At 40.4% G+C, this 15,871-nt stretch overlaps 1 long non-coding RNA gene across 1 annotated transcript in view; it reads left to right on the forward strand.

The window, feature by feature from the left end:
* The first annotated feature begins 9,157 nt into the window (after window positions 1–9,157).
* LOC138752717 (uncharacterized) overlaps window positions 9,158–15,871 on the forward strand; it is a 41,272-nt gene continuing 34,558 nt past the window's right edge. Inside the window, exon 1 of the long non-coding RNA XR_011350870.1 lies at window positions 9,158–9,265. This is a non-coding gene — a long non-coding RNA (uncharacterized lncRNA). The remainder of the gene's footprint in view (window positions 9,266–15,871) is intronic.

The raw sequence follows: 15,871 nt of genomic DNA on the forward strand, positions 1-15,871 counted from the left end.
AGTCTTCCTCCCCCTCCCCCTATTGATGTGATCTACCATGATCGTTATCTGAAGAGGGCGTGCAAAATCATTGAGGACTCCTTCCACCCTGCACACAGTGTCTTTCATCTGCTCCTGTCGGGGAAGAGGTACAGAGTATCAGAGCAGCATCACCAGGCTGAGGAACAGCTTCTTTGTATGGACAGTGAGAATGTTGAACGACCAAAGGAACTGCTCACCCTAACCATCCAAAACTCTCATTTGTAAAAAAAAAAGCAAAAAATATTTTTTTATTTTTATAGATATAACACTTGCCCTGCATATGTATTATTTGTCTGCAGGTATGTTGTGTCTGGTTGTGTGTCTGCATGTTTTGCATCAAGGACCAGAGAATGCTGTTTCATCGGGTTGTACTTGTACAATCGGATGACAATAAACCTGACTTTACCATATTGACAGGACTTATCTAGGGATTGTGATAGAGGAGTCTAGGAAGTTGACAGAAAAATACAATTCTGTGATTATGAACATGTCGGATTTTTATTTAGCTGATCAGCAGGATTAACCTTCCCCATTTAGGTCCAACTCTAGGTGAGGACCAACTGAAAAACCTCACAAAGATAAGCGTATACAGAGCCGTTGTCATACCCACACTCCTGTTCGGCTCCGAATCATGGGTCCTCTACCGGCATCACCTACGGCTCCTAGAACGCTTCCACCAGTGTTGTCTCCGCTCCATCCTCAACATCCATTGGAGCACTTTCATCCCTAACATCGAAGTACTCGAGATGGCAGAGGTCGACAGCATCGAGTCCACGCTGCTGAAGATCCAGCTGCGCTGGGTGGGTCACGTCTCCAGAATGGAGGACCATCGCCTTCCCAAGATCGTGTTATATGGCGAGCTCTCCACTGGCCACCGTGACAGAGGTGCACCAAAGAAAAGGTACAAGGACTGCCTAAAGAAATCTCTTGGTACCTGCCACATTGACCCCCGCCAGTGGGCTGATATCGCCTCAAACCGTGCATCTTGGCGCCTCACAGTTTGGCGGGCAGCAGCCTCCTTTGAAGAAGACCACAGAGCCTACCTCACTGACAAAAGGCAAAGGAGGAAAAACCCAACACCCAACCCCAACCGATCCATTTTCCCCTGCAGTCGCTGCAACCGTGTCTGCCTGTCCCGCGTCGGACTTGTCAGCCACAAACGAGCCTGCAGCTGACGTGGACTTTTACCCCCTCCATAAATCTTCGTCCGCGAAGCCAAGCCAAAGAAGAAGGGAGGTGAGGAGGATTCTGCAGAATTGACTGCATTGGATTTTGAATCCAGTGCCTAAGTTAATTCCTAATCTTTGTATAGAGAGCTGACCTTGATGTAAATATAGTAGAAGTCTGGCTGCTAAAAGAATGTAGCCCTATCGTTGAGCCATGTTATCTTTATCTTCAGCTCCATTTTCTGCTCTAAATTTGGGATCTATGAACTTGTATGTTGAAATATAAAATCTGAATAAAGTTTAGTTATATAATCCAGAAATCGTTCCGAATGCATGAATTTAAATGGTACTTGTATTTAAGAATGTTTCAATTACTGTACGGCAACAATTTTCAGCATGCTGAGATCTTGCTTTAAAAGCCTAAAAGAAGGTATTGGGCCTGAATGTTCTTGATGCAGACTGCCACTGTGACGTAATGGCATCCAGCACTCCCCTCCAGCCTGTTGCTTTATGCAACTTTTAGAATCCCAATTGCTCAAGAGGGCTTACTCATGTAAGGCAGAGAAGTTTGTAAACAGTGATTGATACTGGTAGATACTGAGGCCCCATCCCCAGATGACTGTGATGTTATTTTGATAGATCACTGATTTTTAAAACTTTTAAAGAATTATTACATGTCTAACTCTTCAAATCTATTTGAATAATTAAAAGATTAATTATAAGCTGATGCAGCCGATACATTTAACTATTGAACTGCCCTTTTGTGATCTGTAAATTTTACAAAGTGTACATTTTGTAATTCTGTAGAGAACCTTGCAGTGTTTTGGTCAGCAATTCTGGACTTCCATGCCTGTACATAGTAATGTCTAAGTCAGAAACCTGCCAAAGATCATCTGAGCTCCTGTAGCCTGACATCCTCAGTTTTAAACCAGTGGTGGCTGATGTATGTAAAACAATTTATTTGAATGAGGTCACCAACTTTCACTCAAAAGAATGATCTGCTCATCCCCTCTCCTATTCATTTTATTTAATCTTTATGTCTTCAGTTTATTTCCAGTACTTAAATGTAGAAATAACTTTTATTTCATTTTTTTTACCCATTTAATCTTTTGTTTGGAAATTAGAACTTTCAACAAAAGAAAAGGGTGGTGCTGCCTGAGCAGCTCCTCCTCCAGGGAGAGCAGAAAGCGGAGACAGTGCTTCTCTGCAGTGTTTTCTCACCCAGTCCTACTACCGACTGCTCTACACAGGCTTCACAAAGGCTTGTTAAAGGAGCCAATAGTGTTTTAAAATTCTTCAAACACAGGGTCTGGCCCAAGATGGCAGTGCCTGTGCCAGCAACAGACTCCAGGGAGGCAGCAGACTGGCACAGCGCACCCGAAATTGGAAGAACACCCCTCTGTTAGAGAAGGAGAAGCAGAGATAACCCTGTGGGACGGTGACCGCAGTAGGGCCAGTGAGGGGTTCTGGTGCTAAAGAACACACAGGCCGACTTGAAGGGTACCCATGTAGGCTGCTGATAACTTTCGGTCAAATGACACACACCAAGATGTGGTCAGCTGGAGTCTGGCTCAAGACTGGCTGAAGGGGTATCAGAACCAGGATGCGGAAAAGTCTCCTGAAGGCCCATGGGCGCTGAAATCTTCTATTTTTTGAATATTTTATTTAAATTTCCATGCCTAATATCCAGAAATGGAAAATTATCCCTTATACATCTCGTATCAATAATATATGCTATTATGTACACCCAACCCCTCCCACCCCTTCCTCCAATAACCCCAAAGAACATAAAAAGAAAGAAAGAATTAAGAAAAGATAGAAAGATAAAAAGAGAAAAGAAAAAGAAAGAAACACATCTGGTTACTAAAATTTCAATACATTCAGTCAAGGTTTGCCTTTACATTATTAAACATATACTAATTCCAAGGAGTTGATAAAGTTCTCTGAGGTTTAGGGGATACCTTTCATAAACTAATACATACAATGTATAAATATGGGCACCTAATTTTTTTTAAAGAGTCATATTTATTTCTTAAATAAGATGTAATTTTTCAATGTGGACAACTATGTATATCAGCTTGCCATTCTGTCCATTCCCAAATGAGAATCTGATTTCCATGTCACTGCTATACATTTTCTTGTGATTGCTAATGCAATTTTCACAAATTCTTTTTGAAACATATAAAGTTTCAGTTTTGGCCTTATCCTTGATATATTACCTAATAAGAAAAGCAGTGGATCTTGGGGAAATTTAACTTTAGTGACCTGTTCTAAAAATGCTCCTAATTCCATCCAAAAATAGTCTCAATTTTGGACATGACCAGGTGGAGTGTAAAAAAAGTACCTATCTCTTGATGCTGAAGGCTTCTTGATGATGTTGGAGGTTTGGATCTAGAGTTCTGGTTGCCTATGGATTGGACTGAAGTCTGTGTGACTGCAGAGGCCACGGGAGTGCTGGTAGTGAATCCATGGACACACAGTGACTCTGAAGGGACTCTCTTTAGCTTCTCTTGCCAGACAATTTCTGCTGATGGTAAATCTTTTTCTGCCTTATTGGCACACTAAATGCAATTTTGTGCAATTTTACATCTGTTTCACTAAATTACAATAAAATAAACTTGAATTTTCAAAAAGTCATTTTGAGCAATTATATTTTTATGGTTCATTTTACAGTGCTCTTCCGAAATATTCCTCATCAGATTACACCTCAATGAATGCCACTTTAGCAGTTTATATTTAAATTTAAATTTAGAATTACAGCAAAGTAACAGGCCATTTCATCCCACAAGTCTTGCCACCGAATTTACACCCAATTAACCTTCACCCCAGTACATTTCAAATGGTGGGAGGAAACCAGAGTCCCCAGGGAAATCCCACGCAGACATTGGGAGAACATACAAACACCTTTCAGGCAGCGTGGGATTCAAACCCCGGTTGGGATCACTAAGCGCTGTAACTTGTTGCATTAACCACTACCCAACTGTGCAGCCCGGTCAACATCATATTTTAGTCAACATCAATTATTTTTGGATATAAGAATATTCACATTGGCCATTACATTTCCCACATTAGCATAATGAGTCAATTTCAAAAGTGCTGTAAATACTTTGGAACATCTTGCAGTGATGAAATGTAGTTATAAATAGGCATCAGATCGCCTAGTTTTGATGTACCACATTTTAACTTGGGTGCAGTCAAAAACTATAATTCCAAGCAAGGCATTGCAATAGTTATTAAGGAGACTGTGTAGGACCAATGTAAGTCAGCTTGAAAACCCAACATATCAAACAATATGAATGAGATTGCTTCGTTGACACTTTAGTTCTGTCTGCTGCAATAGTGAGGATCTCCCAATAGCAACCCATTTTAATTCCCCACCCCATTCCCATGCCAACATGTCTATCCATGGTTTCATACCCTGCCAGCCAGAGACAACCCACAAATTGGAGGAACAACATTTTGTATTCTGCCTGGTATTAACATGGATTTCTCCTGTTTCTGTTAGCCATCCCACCCTCTTCCCCCATTTCTCCCTTTCATCTATCCTTGTGTCTCATTTCTTCTAGCTGTGCTTCTCTCTCTTTTTATTCCCTCTGTCTTCTTTCCTCTAGCTTGCAGAGCCACCCCTCCCCCAATCAATTCTCACCTTTCCTCTCCTGTCCTCCTATCCATGTCCAATTGTGGCATTTTGCCTGTGGTCCTCCCCCTGCACTTTCTTCATCTTCCTCCAGCCTTTTTATTCAGGTGCCTGCCTGCTTTTTGCTCGCACCAAGAAGGGCTCAGGCCCCAAATGTTCGTTTTATATCTTTACCTCCTATGGTCGCTGCGCGACCTGCTGAGTTCCACCAGTATTTTTGTGTTTTTGCTATTTATATCAAACAACGTACTCCCCAAATCTGAACTGAATATCATTCTTGATCATGTGTTTAATTCCTAATGGATGGTTGACATTCATAAGTTTCTGACGTAAACACATTGATATGTGCGTGACCTTTAAGTCAATAAATGTAGTGTAGTTTAATTAATAGAGAGATTTGGCTGTAAATTTATTACATTAAAAAGTAAGAAAAAATATTGTACGATGTTCAGCTGTTAGGTTCACTTACTATTTCCCTGAGAGCTATTTCTGATGATGCATGTGTTCATTGCTGTTTCTGGTATTGATCCAGATTTAAAGCTTTGAAATAATAAAATTGTTAACACCTGCTATTGCTTTTCATAGTAGTCACTGGCATCACAAATAGCTTTCCTTTTTATAGCTTGTAAATGCTGGATCACAATGTGACCTCCATAAATCATTTGAAAAATAAAGGCATTGATTTCAACTGTGAATGGTTCCACAGTAACATTGTACTTGAGTGTGTGATCTTAGATGCCTTTTATAAGAATTCCTTTAAAAATCCACTGCTCACTTTTCCCATTCTCTGACGTGGGACTGGTCTCTCAATCAGCTTTTAATTTTGAGGGGGTATGGGAGGGTGCAGGAAGTTGGTATGAGCCAGCTAGAAAATTGTGTGAGGTTGTAATGTATTTCTTCTCTCTTTTCTTTTCCTGACTTTATGAAGCCATGCATCAAGGATCTAAATGACTATGATTTCCATCCTCTGTAGAATATAAAATAAACAACATTTAAGCTCAAATATTCATTATTCTTTGTTCCTTTGCTGAAGAAAGAGGCATTTAAATATTTCTTTTGTTTTAACACAAAAATGCTGGAGAAATTCAGCAAGTCATGCAGCATTTTTTATGCGGAAAAGATAAAGATACATAACCAATGTTTCGGGCCTTAGCCTTTCCTCGAGTTTTGAGAAAAAAGCAGGCAGGCGTTGAATAAAATGATGGGTGTATTTCCTCTTGATTTCCACAAACATTTTAAGAGCATGCGATACCCTAACCAAACAAGAAAAAGAGAATCTTTTATTTTGATATTCTGTTTTTCAAAATTAAGTAATTTGGGCCCCTTCATAACAGTGTTTTAAAGACAATCCAAACAAAACCAACAGGAGTAAATACTTATGTTTAAGTTTGTGTACTGATTTCACCACATTACAGTTGTGGTCCAAATATACTGGCCCAATCCCATGAAAAAATATGAGATGGAATTTAGCTCCCAGAGGAATTCAATGCCTTCTATGCCAAATTTAACGAAGTAACCGCGAAGAACCACCCCTCCACACTCCCACATCCCCTGATGATCCCATCCTGTCTGTATCAGAGGATAATGTCTTCAGGAGAGTGAATCCACAGAAAGCATCTGGCCCAGTATCTGACCGAGTATTAAAAATCTGTGCTGATTTTTAGGTACCTAACTGTTTAGGTACCTAACTGTTTCAAACAGACGTCAATCATACCAGTGCCCAAGAAGAATGTAGTAATCTGCCTTAATTACTTTCGGCCAGTAGCACTTACATCAAGAGTGATGAAATGTTTTGAAAGGTTGGTGTTGAAGCATTTCGGCTCCTGTCTGAGCAATGACATGGATACGTTCCATTTCGCCTATTGTAGGAACAGGTCTACTATGGATGCCATCTCACTGGCTCTACACAAAACCCTGGAACACCTGGACAGTAAAGATGCATACATTAGGATACACTTTATCGACTATAGTTTGGCATTTAACACCATCATCCTCTCAAAAGTGATCGACAAACTCCAAGACCTAGAACTCAACACCCCACTGTATAAATGGATGAGATTTCTTTACTTACCGACCACAATCAGTGAGTATTGGCAAGAACAACTCCTCCACAATCTCCAACAGTACCGAGCACCACAGGGCTGTGTTCTTAGCTCCCTGCTCTACTCACTTTACACCTATGACTGTGTGGCTCTGTATGACAATAACACGATCTACATATTTACTGACAATATCACTGTAGTAGTTTGTATAAAGAAAGATGATGAGTTACCATACAGGAGGGAGGTTGAAAACTTGGCTGAATGGTGCACCAGCAACAACCTTGCACTCAATTTCACCAAAACTAAGAACCTGATTGTTGACTTCAGGAAGGGAAAGCCAGAAGTATGCAATCCAGTGATGACTGGGAGATCAGAGGTGGAGAGGGTGAGCAAATTTAAGTTCTTTGGAGTCACTATCTTGGAGGATCTTTCCTTGATCAAACACTCTAAAGGCAATGTGAAGAAATCACATCAGTGCCTTTCCTTCCTCAGGAGTTTGCAGAGGATTGGTATGACACCAGAAACGGGAACACTGCCATCGGAGAGCAGCAGCAGCAATCAGCATGGATACACACCACCCAGTACATACTCTGTTCTCGCTGCTGCCATCAGGAAAGAGGTATAGGTGCCACAAGACTCACACCAACAGGTTGAGGAACAGCTATTGCACCTTTACCATCAGATTCCTCAACAACAAGCTCAATCGGGGACTCATTTAAGGGCTCTTGCTTTTGCACTTTATTGATATTTTTAATTCTCTCTCACAGTTTGCTTACATTTGTTATCTATTTACAGTTCTTTATTTGTTTACATGGATAAACTGTGTACCTCACCTACAGAAAAAGAATCTCAGGATTGTATGTGATGTCATGTATGTACTCAGACCATAAATCTGAAATCTGAATCTGATATCAGATATCAGATTTAAACATTTAAATATTCAAGATCAAGCAACAATAACCCAAGATTTTGTGGTAGCATTGAGCCACAATTGCCCTTCCTGCTATCCTGAAGATTTACAGGGAAAGGTTTCTCTGGAGTGTAGAAGATTGAGAGGGGACTTGATAGAGGTGTTTAAGATTTTAAAAGGGACAGACAGAGTAAACGTGAATAGGCTTTTTCAATTAAGAGTGGGGGAGATTCAAACTAGAGGGCATGAAGGGGGAAAATTATAAGGGGAACATGAGGGGAAATTTCTTTACGCAAAGGGTGGTGGGGATGTGGAATGAGCTTCCGACAGACGTGGTCGAGGCGGGATCATTGGTTACATTTAAGGAAAGACTAGATAGTTACATGGATAGGAGAGGACTGGAGGGGTATGGACCGGGTGCTGGTCAGTGGGATTAGGAGGGTGGGGATTTGTTACGGCATGGACTAGTAGGGCTGAACTGGCCTGTTCTGTGCTGTAAGTGGTTATATGATTATATGGTTATTACCCACAAGTAGTCAGCAATATCTCAACAACATTGGTTCCAAACTGATGTTCAAGGTCAAGAACAGTTCAAAAACATTGAATAATTAATCATTTTCAATCCAAGTTTTCAAAAATGAAAATACTTAAAGATATTTAAAATATATATTTACTCTTAAAGGCATAAATTAACTGAAATTTACATCATCATAGAAACTAACCTAGTAATTCAATACACTCTACGCTCATTTAAAAAAAATAAGCTCACAAAATGAAGCTAAGCCAAGTCAAAGATGAAGTCCTATCTATAGAACAAAAATAGTCAATCTAGAATAACTCGTATATCTAATTAAGATGTTCCAGTACTATTACATCAGTGACATGCATCAACAATGGAAAATTGCCTAGTTCCGTTCTGTCCACAAAAAGGAACAACTTAATCTGGTTAGAAAATACTGTCAATCTTACTCTTAACCATTAGCTACAGTGCCTTCCATTATGTTTGGGACAAAGGCACATTTTTTTCCTTTATTTTCCCCTGTGCTCCACAGTTTTACATTTGTAATCAAATAATTCACAATTCTCAAGTTTGGGATTTAGCTAATGGCAAAAGGGAATGGCAATCCATTTCCAATTTGGGATATTGTGTAACAGTATTGTGAAGAGTCATGGCTGTTACGTGACAGCATTGGTTGGAAGACACACCACTTGCCAATCTAAGTTTGGCCACGACCCACCCATTAGTGCACACCATTGGTTGGCTAATTATTTAAATTCCTTTGTATTTGGCCTTGGGCCATTGGCCTTTGTAATTGACTTAACCTTGCTGGCACTGAGCTATTGGTCCCCTGTAAATGATCTAGAGTGGACCCTTCAGCCCTCCAGCACTGTAAAGGGTGGCACGTGTGCTCAGCTCTCCCTTTTTGCCATCTTCAGGAGACCACCCTGCTTCACTCTAGGCCATGGAACAGTGCTAGAGAAATTGTTGGTAAGATGTGCACTTTAATAGTGTTGGAAATGTTTTAATTAGTGTCCCTAGTAGCATAGAGCCGTGGCTGCGCTGAGTCAAGGGGTGGATGGTATTGATTGTTTTTTGCCTTAATTATTGTATGCACCCAGTTCATTGTTTGTGTGTGTGTGTGTGTGTGTGTATTTTATCCCTGTTCCAATTTTTCCATGCTCATCTATAAAGTATGCACGTATGTGTTTTATTCCCGTTACCATTTTCCCACACTTGTTTACAAATTGTGCGGATATGTGTATATTCCCATTACCATTTTCCCACACTTGTCTTTTGTTAATAAAATCACTTAGTACCAGACAGTGTTCAGAGTCTTTGCTTTTGAGATCCATTGAATCTGATTTCTCATTCGCAGCAGTAATTTAGAAAGTAACCTGGAATGGAGATATTTCCAATGCACTTGCTGCCCTTTCCTATTGCAATATCAACTGAAGATTTGGGAAGTACCGTCAAAGCACCAAAAGCAAGAAACTGCCATGCATTTCTTGATTGTATACACTTCAGCTAATGATATGCCAATGCTCGAGGGAATGAATGTTTGGTAGTTGGTGTTGAAAGTGGAGAACCATGCAGTGGGAATGCCACTGAATATCAGGTGTAATGGTCTGACTCTCTCATGTTGAAGGTCATTGTCTGACATTTGTATTCCATAAACATGGCTTATCATTTCATCCCTGAATGTAGTTAGGTCTTGCAAGCATAGATAATTTCTATAAATGAATTGAATATTGTGCAATTATCAGAAGCATCCTTACTTCTGACTTTATGATGAAAGGAAGACCATTGTTGAAACAGTTGAAGGTAGGCTGGCTCAGTATCTGGAGATAATCCTGCAATGCTTTATTACTCATGGCAATCAATGAGAGAATGGTCATAGTCAGAGTGGGTTGAGTCAGAATGGAAAAGCTTTGGCTCAAGGGGCTTCAGTGAATAGAGGCTGAGGTGGTAGTCCAGGAGTGGAAGTAAAAAAGGGCCACCCTATTTGAGGAACAAAAAGAATTCAGCAGGTAGGCACAGTTAAGGGGTGGGTTTAGGTATCATTTTTAAAAAAAAACTCTAGTCATATACAATGGGAATGGCAGCCAAGGCAAGGGAATGGAGAATGTGGGTTATCAAGGAAGCCAGCAATATCCCTGATGACTTCATCTGCGAGAAGTGCATCCAGCTGTAGCTCCTGACAAGCTGAGTAAGGAATTGGATCTGGAGTTGGATGAACTCTGGACCATTTGGGAGGCAGAGGGGGTGATTGATAGGAGTTACAGGGACACTATCACACCTTTGAGGCAGGAGAAGAGTAGACAGGTGACAGCCAGAAGGGGAAACGAAACAGGCATGCAATGCAGGGCATCCCTGTGGCCATTTCCTTCAGTAACAAATATGCCATTTTGAATAATGTTGAGGAGGATAATCTACCAGGGACAAGTCATGGAGATCAGGTCCCTGGCACTGAGTATGGTCCTGTGGCAAAGAAGGGAAGGGAGGAGAAAATGCGAGCTGTAGTGATAGTGGATTCCATAGACAGGGGACAGATGAGAGCTTCTATGGAAGAGATTGAATATCCCAGATTGAATATCCCAGCTTCCCTGGTGTTATGGTCTGAGATATCTCAGATCAAGTTTACGGCATTCTCAGGAGGGAGGATGAGCAGCCAGATATTGTGGTCAATATAGGGACCAACGACATGGATAGGAAGGGTGAGGAGGTCCTACAAGGAGTGTTTGGGGAGTTATGTGTGAGGTTGAAGGATAAGACCACTTGGGCTGTGATCTCAGGATTGCTACCCATACCATGTACTAGTGAGGTTAGACATAGGAAGATAATATGTGACTAAAGGCATGGTGTAGGAGGGAGGGCTTCAAGGTTCTGGATGATTGGGCTCCCTTCCAGGGAAGGTGAGACCTGTTCTCATTAGATGGTTTATATCTGAACTGGAAGGGGACTAACATCCTTGCGAGAAGGTTTGCTAGTGCTCCTCTGATGGGTTTAAACTAGATTTGCAGGGGGATGGGAGCCATAGTGCCAGAGCAGATAGAAGAGTAGAGGAAAGAAAAGATGAAGTGAAAATTGCAAACACTGTTAGAAGTCAATGGATTGTACGTGGTGGAAATGTTCTAAGGTGCATCTATTTCAGTGCAAGGAGTATTGAAGGAAAGGCAGATGAGCTTAGAGCCTGGATTGGCATGTGGAATTATGACATTGTGGCCATTAGTGAAACTTGGTCGCAGGAAGGGCATGACTGGCAGCTCACTGTTCCTGGCTTCTGTTGCTTTAGACGTAATAGAACAGTGGGGAGGGGAGTGCAAGTTGATGGGGGAGTGGGATTAAAGAGAGATATTGCGTATTAGGGAAAATATTACAGCTCTGTTCAGGCATGGAACTCATCTACTGAGGTTATATGGGTGGAGCTGAGGAATAGGAAAGGTATGACCACACTCATGAGGTTGTATTATAGACCGCCCAATAGTCAATGAGAATTGGGGGAGCAAATCTGTAGAGATATAGCAGACAGCTGCAGCAAACATAAGGTTGTGATAGTAGGAGATTGTATTTTTCCACAAATTGACTAGGACACCCATACTGTAAAAGGGCTGGATGGCTTGGAGTTTGTCAGATGTGTTCAGGAAAGTTTTCTAAATCAACATATAGGGAGCCAACTAGAGAGAGTGCAATACTGGATCTCTATTAGGGAACAAGACAGGATAGGTGACAGAAATATGTGTTGGGGAACATTTTGGGTTCAGTGATCATAAGGCCATTAGTTTCAAGTTAATTATGGAGAAGGATTGGTCTGGGTTTCAGATTGAAAGGCCAATTTTTGAGGAAATGAGAAAGGATCCAGAATGTATGGATTTGGGATAAGTTGTTTTCCAGGAAGGATGTGCTAATTAAGTTGAGGAACTTCAAAGGTGAAATTTTGAGAGTACAGAGTTTGTAGGTTCCTAACAGGATTAAAGTCAAGTTTAGCAGGCATAGGGAACTTTGGTTTTTGAGGGATATTTGGGATCTGGTTCAGAAGAGGAAAGAGAGGTGTATAACAGGTATAGGCAACATGGAGCAAATGAGGTACTTGAGGAATATAAAAAATGCAAGAAAAACTTCAAGAAAGAAATCAGGAAGGCTAAAAGAAGACATGAAGTTGTTTAGGCATTGGTGAAGGAAAATCCTAAGGGTTTTGACAGGTATATTAAGAGCATAAGGATAGTAAGGGACAAAATTGGTCGCCTTGAAGAACAGCGTGGTTGGCTTTGTATGGAGCCAAAAGAGATGGAGGAGAACTTGAATGTTTTTATCATCAGTTTTCACTCAAGAAACTAGCACAGAGTAGTGGGAAGTAAGGAAAACAAGCAGTGAGGTTGTGGAACCTATACGGTTTAAAGAGGAGGAAGTCGTTGCTGTCTTACAGCAAATAAAGGTGGATAAATCCAAAGGCCCTTACAAGATATTTCCTCTGACCTTGAGTAAGGCTAGTGTATAAATTGCAGGGGCTCTGACAGAAATATTTAAAATGTCCTTAGCCACGGGTATGGTATCAGAGGTTTGGAGGGTGGCTCACCTTGTTCTTTTATTTAAAAAAGACTCCAAAAGTAACCCAGGAAATTAAAGGCCAGTGAGCCTGACATCAGTAGTAGGTAAATTTTTGGAATGTGTTCTAAGAGATATACAATTATTTGCATATCCAGAAACTGATTAGGAATAGTCATCATGGCTTTGTGTGTGGTATGTCGTGTTTAACCAAACTTATAGAGTTTTTCAAGGAGGTTACCAGGAAAGTTGATGAAGGAAAGGCTGTGGATGTTGTCTACATGGATTTTAGTAAGGTCTTTGATGAGGCTGCACATGGGAGGTTAGTCAGGAAGTTTCAGGTGCTAGGTATTCATGGTGAAGTAGTGAACTGGATTCGACAGTTGCTGGGTGAGAAAAGCCAGAGGGTAGTGGTGGATGATTGCTTCTCAGATGTCACAGGTGGATAGGATTGTTTTGACATATTGGCCATCATAAATCAAATATTGAGTGTAGGATTTGAGATGTTATGGTAAAATTGTTTTAGACATTGGTGAGGCCAAATTTGGAGTATTGTGTGCAGTTTTAGTCGCCTAACTACAGGAAAGATATCACAAGATAGAAAGAGTGCAGAAAAGATTTACTAGGATGTTGCCCGGACTTCAGGAACTGAGTTACAGAGAAAGATTAAACAGATTAGGACATTATACCCTAGACTAGAGCATAGAAGAATGAGGGGAGATTTGATAGAGGTATTTAAAATTATGAGGGGGATAAACATAGTAAATGTAGATAGGTTTATTCCATTGAGGGTAGGTGAGATACAAACCAGAAGACATAGGTTAAGAGTGAAAGGTGAAAAGTTTAGGGGGAACGTCTTCACACAGAGAATGATGGGAGTATGGAACGAGTGGTGAATGCAGGCTCAATTTTAACATTTAAGACGAATTTGGACAGGTACGTACATGGATGGGAGAGGTACAGAGGGCTATGGACTGAAGTGGGACTAGGCAAAAAAAATATAGTTCAGCATAGACTAGAAGGGCTGTAAGGCCTGTTTCTGTGCTGTAATGTTCTATAGTTCTATGGTTCATATCCAAAACAAAGATTCCTTTTTGTCATGTAATAAAAACAGTGCAAATTAGACAAAATCTGTTTTTAAGGCAGACAGATTCGCCATCGGAACAAATTGCTGAGCAATTTTCCTTCTGATTCCTACTGTACAATTATTGCAGAATTCCCCAGTTGAATGCTTCAAGTTGGCAAAACTGAACATGAGCATCAATGAGTAATAACTTGAGAGAATGGTTTCATTCATCTTCCATTATACAGTGCCCTCCATAATGTTTGAGATAAATACACATTTTTTTTTACTTTATATGCTCCTGTGCTCTACAGATTTAGATTTGTAATCAAACAATTCACATGTGATTAAAGCACACATTCCAGATTATATTAAAGGGTATCTGTGTACATTTTGCTTTGACCATGTAGAAATCACAGCACTTTTTTAATACAGAGTCTCCTCATTTCAAGGCATGATTATATTTGAGACGTAGCAATGGTATGTATATTAATACAGTCATGTTTACTAATTTGTTGCATAGCCCTTGCACACATTCACTACTTGAAGTCTGTGATTCACAGACATCACCAGGTGTTGAGTATCTTCTCTGGTGATGTTCTGCCAAGCATCTACTGCAGCCATCTTCAGCTCCTGCTTGTTTCGTGGGCTTGTTCCATTCAGTTTTCTCTTCAGCATATTGAAGAAATGCTCATTGGATTTAGATCGGGTGACTGACTTGACCATTAAAGAATTTTTCAGTTTTTAGCTTTGAAAAACTCCTTTGTCGCTTTAGTGATATGTTTGAGTTCATTGTCTTGATATAGGATGAAGCTCTGTCCAAAAAGTTTCAAAGCATTTACACAAAATTGAGCAGATAACTTGTTTCTATTGTTACAAGATCAAACCAGCAACCACAAAGAAGGCATATCACACAGGGGTAAAGATGAACAATTATTTTATTAACAAAAATTCACCTTCAAAATTTAATTCAAAATCCTCCCCTTTTATAACATTGGTTACTATGCAAATCTCTATAACAGTGTAAAACTAATAAATTCCCCAGCCTAAATATAACATATGCAATTAAAGTCTAACCAGCCCACAGAAAAACTTAGACACAAAACACACAAGACTCACAAAACTTTGATCTCAACCGAAGCAAAGATCATAAACAAAATTCAGTTTGTTTGGTAAACTGAAGCCAAAAGATCTTTGAGAGAGAGAGAGAGAGAGAGCACAAAATTCGAAGTTGTCTTGTGTTGCTTGCAGACAGAGGAACCACTGGCTTGGTCCGGATCCTTCTGGCTGCCTTCGGAATGTTTATCCTTTTTGAAATCCCAACATTCTAAACTGTCCTCACAGACCATAACTCATGCTCTGGACCTTCTTCCACTCCACAGCACCCCCAGTGGTGGTTTATCATCCAAGTCCAGAAATTTTTAGATCATTTTCTGCACATGCTCAGTCTGTCTCCTACTCTCTCAGCAGCCCACCTTCACCTTGACTCTCTAAGGCAAACTGTCATTTTTTAACATAAAACCACACAACACATAGGCCAATACACAACACAGAGCTCTGTAACAGAATTAATTTTGCTACTCCCATCAGCAGTGGCATTATCAATTAAGATAAGTGCACCAGCACCATGGCAGCCATACATGCCCAGGCCATAAAACCCTAACAACCATATTTCACATGAGGTTGTATGCTTTGGATCTTGGGCACTTTCTCTACCCCTTAACACTTTTCCCTTGCCATCACTCTAGTACAGGTTAATCATGGTCTCACCTGTCCACAAGACCTTTTCCAGAATTTTGCAGGCTCTTTTAAATACTTCTTGGCAAACTGTAAATCTGGCCATCCTGTTTAGTGGTTTGTATCTTGCAGTGTAGCCTCTGGATTTCTGTTCATGAAGTCTGTGGACAGTAGTCATTAACACTCCACACGTGCCTTCTGAAGAGTATTTTTGATCTGTCAGACAGATATCTGGAAATTTTTCTTCGTTA

The sequence above is a fragment of the Narcine bancroftii genome, chromosome 2 (assembly GCF_036971445.1).
Source record: "Narcine bancroftii isolate sNarBan1 chromosome 2, sNarBan1.hap1, whole genome shotgun sequence".
NCBI lineage: Eukaryota > Metazoa > Chordata > Chondrichthyes > Torpediniformes > Narcinidae > Narcine > Narcine bancroftii.